Here is a 7,690-nt window from a genome sequence, read left to right as displayed (position 1 = left end):
CTGGGAATATTTTGCAGCTTTCCCATTTGATTCCACAGGGCAGTTTGCACTGAGGCGAGAGCTTGCAATATCCAGTATGCTAAGGCAAACCTCCTTGTTGTGAATAGTAATGCTGCCTGGCATTCTAAATTTTCCATAATGTGCTGCTAGATTGGGTGTAAGTGTGAGCTAAATACTGATTTGAAGTGTTTGCTTTCATATAGTTCTGTGTACCTCAGCTTTTGCAATGTTCTTGCTTCAGCTATATTCACGTGGTGCTCAGGCAGGCCAGCAATGCCTACAAGTTTTGTGCCTTAGTAACTTTCTGAACCCTTGATACCCCTGCACTCCCCTACCTGTAGCAGAAGACTTCTTTCAGTCTGAGAGCACAGCTCTGATTCAGCTTGAGATAATGTTTTGAGGCTTTTCAAAACAGTTCTCTCCCGTGCCTAACCCAGGAATCTGTACCTGGCACATAAGAATGGTTCTTTGCTGATGCTAATGTGCCAATGCTGATGCTGTTCTCTTATATGCCTGATCTTGTGCTTGCAGAGGGTTCAGGAATCATTGTTTAGGTATTTTGTATACCTGCCTGCACAGCTGATCAATTTTCACACACTGCCGCTTTTAGTTCAGGTGTGGATGCAGAAATACCTATTTTGTGACTTTTCGTGACTGCAGATAGACTTATGACCCACTCTTTATCTTGGCTGCTAACCAAGGTAGTAATTTTGGGCTCAGCAGTTACTATCCTTCCATTACATTTCTGACCTGCAGGCTTGATTGTTTTTATTATGCTAGGTATAATTCTTTTGGTCACATTCTCTCTTTGAGCAGCTGTATCAGCTGTACAACTGTGTACCTGTTATTAATGCTGGCTCTGAAGTGCCTGTAGATGTAAATCAGTGTCCCCACCAGGAATTTCTGTCATTATATTAAATGAACTGGATCATGTTCATCCTCTGTTAGCCCTTCTTTCTCTTTGTCCTTTCTTCTCATTCCTTCTTCCCTAGGCCAGGTGCCAAAAATGCTGGAGAGGCAGTATCTCAGCTATCAGCTTAAATTGTCAAACTGACATCCACCTCTTTCATTTCAGGGAGCACTGTGATTGAAATTCCTTTTATTTTAGGCAGTGGTAGTATTTTAAACTCACAACTATCTAAAGAATTGGCGATAATGCTGAACTGCTTCGCTGTGAAGGGGTGGTTACAGACCAAGTGAGGAAATGTTTGCATAAATACTATGTAGGCAGATTCCCACCTAGAAAAAGCCGCTGTTTCTGCCAAAATATTCAGAATCTCTCTGGCATCCACCACAAGACAATTGTCAGACTTTATTGGTCTGATCAGGAAAGGCTTTTGCTTTCATTTGGTGCCAACATATTTCCCTGACAGTGATGTGAGAGGGGACCAGATGTGTTTGTTGACCATGGAGATGCCTACACAGGGAATCTCTTTCCTTCTTCTTCAGCAGAGGTGAGTGAAAGTCTGCAGTTGCTCCCAAGGAGGCTGGGTTGACAGTGTGCTCAGTTTTTATCACCTCTCCAGGCTGCATGAGCTGGCATCAATGCTTAAGCATTGCAGGTGGCAGAATCGGTGAGTCCGGGCTTTGCTCTGGAGCCAGAGCTCTGAGATATGAACCCCATGTCCCAGCTGGGGAGGCTCAGCTTGAACTATGCTTTGTGCCACATTTCTCTCTTTTTATCAACAAGGTTAAAAATCAGGGATTTCAAGGACACGGGACTCCCAAATTCCTGTTTAACATTTTGTTAACTAGGTGAAAAGTAAAACTCTGACTCTTCATTTACTAAACCAGAGAAACTTTATTAACTTGATGCACACTTCTGTTTTGTCAGGCTTTAGGGGGTAATAGCAGGGTAGAGCAGAGAATATAGATTCTAACATTTCTATGTGGACCTGGCTGTACTTGTTCATGGCTAACTTCCAGATGTGAATGTTCAAACTCTGGGTCTGGAGTGGGAGATGTGCTTGTTTTTGTTCTAAAGGTGGAGCATTATAAAGAAAGTAGGACTCCAGTGATGCATGCTTCAGTCCTTACAATGTTTTCCTTTTTCAATTTTTATCAACTAATCAAGAATATTCAGAAGCCTAGGGATGAGGCTAAAAGGGAAATGCTGACTGGACACAAAGATGGGACTGGTTTGCCTCAGGTAAGCGATGGTTTGCAGTCTGAGTTATTGGCAAGGAGAGCAGTGAGGCACACTGTTATGTGGTAAGGCTAAGGGGAGTGTTTTCTGAAGGCTGACTGTGGTGTTGCTGACCTTATCAAAGGTTTTCTTATACCATACTAAATGTGTAAATTGAAGTTTATCAGACAACAAAAAGTGAAATGCGAACTCTTTTGATTTGTTAATGGGGAATTGCTGCACAGCATGGCTCATAAGCAGTGTAGCAAGTGTCACAAAGCACTCAGAATGAGAGGAAAAGCAGAATTATCCTTTGGCAGATGGAGCTATTGGGCAACTGAGCATTTCTCATGTAGGAAACCTTTCATACAGAGTCAGCATTGATTGGTTTGTTTGGTTTCAGTGTGAAAAGATTTTCTCAACATTCATATTTTTTCCAGAACTGATACTTAGTTTCTCAGCCAAGTCCTCAACTGCTGTGTTCTCTGTCTGAAAGTATCTAAACTCTTTGTTGCACCCTCCCAGCAATCTGTTCTGATGCATATCTCCCTGTGCAGGTGATACCAGAGATGTGTTTGGCTTTTGCAGAACCTAGAATGAAATACAGAGTTCTTTTTCCATTTCATCAAAAATTCAGCTGCCAAGGCCAGAATCTTCATTACCCCACTTTAGCATGCATGAATGCTAAATCCATTATTTATAGGCAAGTTTCTGATGATGACTATTTGTATGTCATTGGTGGAAATTCGCCTATGTGCTCCCTCAGAAATAGACTGGCATTATATAACTTCACCTAACCAGCTTTAATACTATCAGAACATGTATGCAGTGCAGCCCAAAAAGAAATTAAAACATTTTTATGGAACATTTATTTTCAGGTAGCAGCATATGTTACGGTTGTAAGTCTGAAAGTATTAATAGCTGACTTATGAGGTGACATGTTTTTATCACTTACTCTTTGGGATCCAGTCTTAATTGTCAAGAAAACAAGCCACTAATGTTGTGCCAGTAAAATAACACAAAGAAATAATAGCTGATTCTTATAAGTGGTCATACATTAAAAAAACTAGAACATCTTCTTCGAAAAAAGAAAACTGTCTACGGAATGTGTAGACCTAGCCTTAGAAAACATGCTCCCAAGTCCTGTTGTCTCATCTGCAAAGGATTTCCTTCCTGGGGGTGCAGTGGCCCTGTCCTTGAGGGCTGCTCACACAAGTAAAGGGCTGAGTGATATCCAGTTGTCTCTTGTCTATCTAAAACCCGAACAAGAAAACAAACAAGTCATTTGCATAGAAGAAGGCTTTAAAAAAAGACCCAATTAAACAAACAAAAAACCCACACACATATGAACAATATTATGAGTTCTGTTAACCCCACTGAGCCCAAAAGGTCAACAAAAAAAACCCTGAAAAAGCTTCTGATGTCTCTGAAAAAGCACAGGTTTTGCAGACACTGACAGATTTTTCATTTCACTTGTCTACTTGGGTGAGACAGTCACTCAAAAATGGGATCAATGACTTTCATCAATGCCTCACCCAATATTGTGAAAGGTCATCTATCATTGTCTCCCAGCGCTAGGGTAATTTGCAAACAGACATTCCTTGTGTTGGAGTCATGCCCAGAGGGTTTTAGCAGGAAGGGAATACCTCTCTGCTGGTCAAGCACAAGATAAAATAGTCCACACTTACTGCTGAAACAGGAATGAGTTGTGACAGGAGTAAAACACAGGCACCAAAGGCTTGAGAGGGAAGGGCTGAGTGAAAATAATGGCAGAGAAATGGCCAAGTAAGGAGGGCCTTTGAGCCACTGTTCCCTGGGGCTGAGAAATGTCTGTACAGGGTAGCTCATTAGAAGACCAAAGCTGTTTCCAGCACCAAAAGCAATAAGTGGATTTTTTAGAGGAGTTGGTGACTGAATATTTCTGAAAATCTCCTTATAACTTGACTGTGGGAGCCACAAGCTCCTAACTGCTACTGAAAACATGGCTTTTGCTTAGCTGTTAACATGGAAGCTAAAGCCACCCAAAAGACTCTGTTTTGGTATGGCTGTTTGCAGTGTGAGTCAATGCATGTTCCTCCTCCGTGTCCAATACCAGACCCTGTTGTGCCCTAAATGTGGGAATTACTGATGTCATCAAAGGTTAATAGCTAAAGAAATAATTTCATTTGTAAGTACCCCCAGCTGACAAGCTGTTAATCATATCCCAGGAGAGCTTGCCAGCTTGCATTTTTGAGGACGCAAGGAAATGTTATTGCCTAGTATTTGTTTTATATCACAGTGTAATGAGACTTGGTGTCTTACTATTTTATATATTGTTCAGATATTAAATATAGCAGTGCCTCTCTTGAGGTGTTACTCTGCTTTGGTACAAATTTCAGGAAAATGGCATAAATTTATTATAGTCCATATATAGAAAGTTCTGATCTTTGATCAGGTTGTTAAATTGACTCATGTGCCAAGGGAAAAAAAATGCTTGCAAATGAAGATAAAAAATGAAATTAAATTGAGATTCACAGGATAGGATGGAAAATCAGAACTTAAAATTAAACATTACGTCCTGAATATTATATTAATAATTATAATTGCTTTAAGTATAGCATATCTGGCATAGTGGTATTGTTGTTTTGCTTTAGGAACACATTTAATTTCTCAATTGTCTCCTGAAAAACATTTTCAGTGAAGTCAACATAAGACTATAATCAAGAAGGAATCCAAAATAATACAATCCCTTTCATCAAATGCCATGAAATGTTTATTGTCTATGCTGTGTGCAAGTACATTCATCTGACTGTCACCAGGATGCAGATACACCACAGGATAGGTAATGAAATTGTTTGAGTTGCCTTATTTCCAAATTCCTCATTAAATATTTCTTCTTTTATGAAGAAATCTTCTGTAAAACTGGAGAAAGCAACAAGTATGAGATACTGCCAAAGCAACACCAACTCCTCTGCACAGATTGTAAGAATTTTACATTTCTTTACATTCATTGTGGATAACTAAAGCTGTGATACCTTGCAAATAAGGAAGTATTGTGGCAAATCCATCAGCTGAATCCTTGGCTCACAGGAATAACTATATTCCAACAGTTATATAAGCTGAGCTGGACTTAGTTCTATTCAAAAGTTACAAATAAAAAATAGATGTAAAAGAGAGCAGATAATGGAACTGTACCTTGCACATACTCCTTTAGGCCAGTGTAAGTGTGAATATGCTATAGCAAATGGACTATGAATGTTGCTGTCTTAGATTCTTAAATACATTAGATTCATAAGTTAGGCCTATAAGTGAGTTACTGTTGGGCTAGTAAATTATATAAGAATTTTTTGTTAAATTGTTTAAATTAGTCTATCAATTATGTGCTGTTAAGTTCAAGTACTGTTAAAAACTTTAAGTGTATACTGTTGGTCAAGTCCTGGGCTAAGTTTGGCAAGGGGGTCCACTCTGAAACTTACGATTCAACAGGAGTGTCTCCCTTATTCCTTTTCATCCTTACCCTTTCCCATCCTTACCCTTTTTCTATCCCCAGCCTCCACATAAATAATTTTAGGTCGATTTTATGTTTAGATTTATTGATTTTAATCTGATCATTTTAGTCTGATTTTCCTCTATGTGCTTTAGCCGTGTATAAGTAATAGAGTGAACTTTGCCAATGAACTTTGTCATACTTTCTCTTTTACATTGAACCTGCTTTTGCTGGTACATTTGCTGGGGCTTCATTGAGCAACTTCAAACACTCATTCACAACAGTCTTGAAATCCCACATGGTTCTTCAAAACAGAAGTTCTTCACAATGCAGTTATTAAAGCCTTTTAAAGATAAATGAATGGAAGCCTGAATCTACATCCCAGTTCTAGTTCCAAGATGCCAACTCAAGTTAACATTGTTAATCTCCTATTTTGTCAATATGCATCTACTAAAACATGAAGGTCAGTTTTAAAAATAAGAATCCAGTTATCTCCAAAACTGAGTAAGTAATCCCAAACTGATGTTTGAATAATTCAGCAACTTTAAAAAGAAACTTATTAGATACTTCCAGATATAGAAAATCCTTATGTACCATAAATTTAAATTGCCTAAGAAAATTTGCAACAAATACCATAAAACTCTTAAGAGAATCCTTCACCATTGCACCAACATGTTGTCCAAGAGGATTTTCTTTGAGGAAGTTAGAGGTAAGAACTTTTTATTTAATCATGAAAAATTTATTGCAATGTTAACTACAAAGAGCCCACTCCTACTCCATAACCATTAAAATGCAGGAAGTCACCTATTCAATAATGCAGAATTGTTGTGTATTAAAAATTTAAATCTATAAATATTAATAGAACACAGGTCAGTCTCTTAACGAACAGAGGTAGTTGTATACACAGCTATTGTTGTAAGCCTTAAGGGGTGTTCATTAGTTATGACAAAGAGAAAAACAGATATGTTAAAAAGCAGTTGTCCAAAAAAGGAAGTTTTGTTCCTTTTTTTCAGATGAAAGACAAGAACAATAAATCCTATACTAATCCAAGTGTCTGTGATTGTCCTTTGGGAAGGCAAAGTTCCTATTTCAATCTAACAAGTCAATGTGTTGGAGTCAGCTTTGCAAGGGCATGGCATAAAGGGTTTATAAGCAACAGCAGCCAAAGTCACCTTCTGCAGCCTTGCTCCTTTACACCACTTTGGCTGTTTCAAGAGGTCAGAAACATGATATTGCTTTTCAAGGGATGGAAAAGACCCGGACAGTGTATGCCAAATGTATCCACCATCCACAGAGAAGTGATTGCCATGAAGAAAATTCCCAGCTTATCACAGTTTGGATATTTATAAACCCCAGGAATGAGGAAGCTGAGGGGGTTGTGAGAGGGCTTTCACTAATGCCCATTGGCATAAAGCAAACTTGAAGTACTTGAAGCGACATCTAGCTCCTCAGCAGTGAATCCTCTCAGATGTAGTCAGCTCTTGTAGTAGATATTTGTGGCCCTTCCCAGCCAAAACCAAACTGGCCTCCCTCAAGCACTCTCCAGCTCCGCCAGGGTAGCTAGTTAGCAACACACAAGTGGTGGTCTGTATCAGAAGCATGGATGTGACCTGACAGCAGAGCGGAGCTTGCACAGCATGCATAGCACAGGTCTGTCCAGGCTGTGTCTGGAGAAATGTGTTTCCTTCTTTACTTGCAGCTCTGAGCCACTCCTAAGAAACCACTGGAACATGGCCATGCTGTTATACAGCCTTATCTGTGTTTGCCACACTGGTGCCACTGTGTAATGTTGCAAATGCAGGAACAAATAGATGTGTCTGCTGCCTGCAGCTGAAGGGTGAGGTGTGGGTGGCTGAGTGTCCTCTCCAGCTCCTGGGGACAAGTCTACTGTTTGGGGTCAGAGGCGATGGGACCCCTACCATGCTGCTGTGCCCACGGCTGTGCCATGGTGCTTTGCTCTCAATCTGGAATTTCCCCTGAGATAACAGTGACCTTGAGCCTGTCTGCACCTGGGATTAGGAGCATGTGAAGGTGCTCCACAGTGTACACTGGAATAGGCTGCTGAAAAGGGTCAGCATCCCATGCTCTTCTTTGACAAC

At 39.9% G+C, this 7,690-nt stretch overlaps 1 long non-coding RNA gene across 1 annotated transcript; it reads left to right on the top strand.

Annotated features, from left to right (window-relative positions):
- Positions 1–1,208: 1,208 nt before the first annotated feature.
- On the top strand, positions 1,209–5,956 carry LOC120411598. The gene is made up of 3 exons (XR_005604028.1): positions 1,209–1,454; positions 2,075–2,149; positions 5,012–5,956. It is a non-coding gene; the product is annotated as an uncharacterized LOC120411598 (long non-coding RNA).
- Positions 5,957–7,690: the final 1,734 nt, after the last annotated feature.

Source organism: Corvus cornix, chromosome 3, assembly GCF_000738735.6.
Source record: "Corvus cornix cornix isolate S_Up_H32 chromosome 3, ASM73873v5, whole genome shotgun sequence".
Taxonomy (NCBI): Eukaryota; Metazoa; Chordata; class Aves; order Passeriformes; family Corvidae; genus Corvus; species Corvus cornix.
Note: the sequence above shows the minus strand (reverse complement) of the source record. Positions and strands in the feature narration are given on the sequence as shown.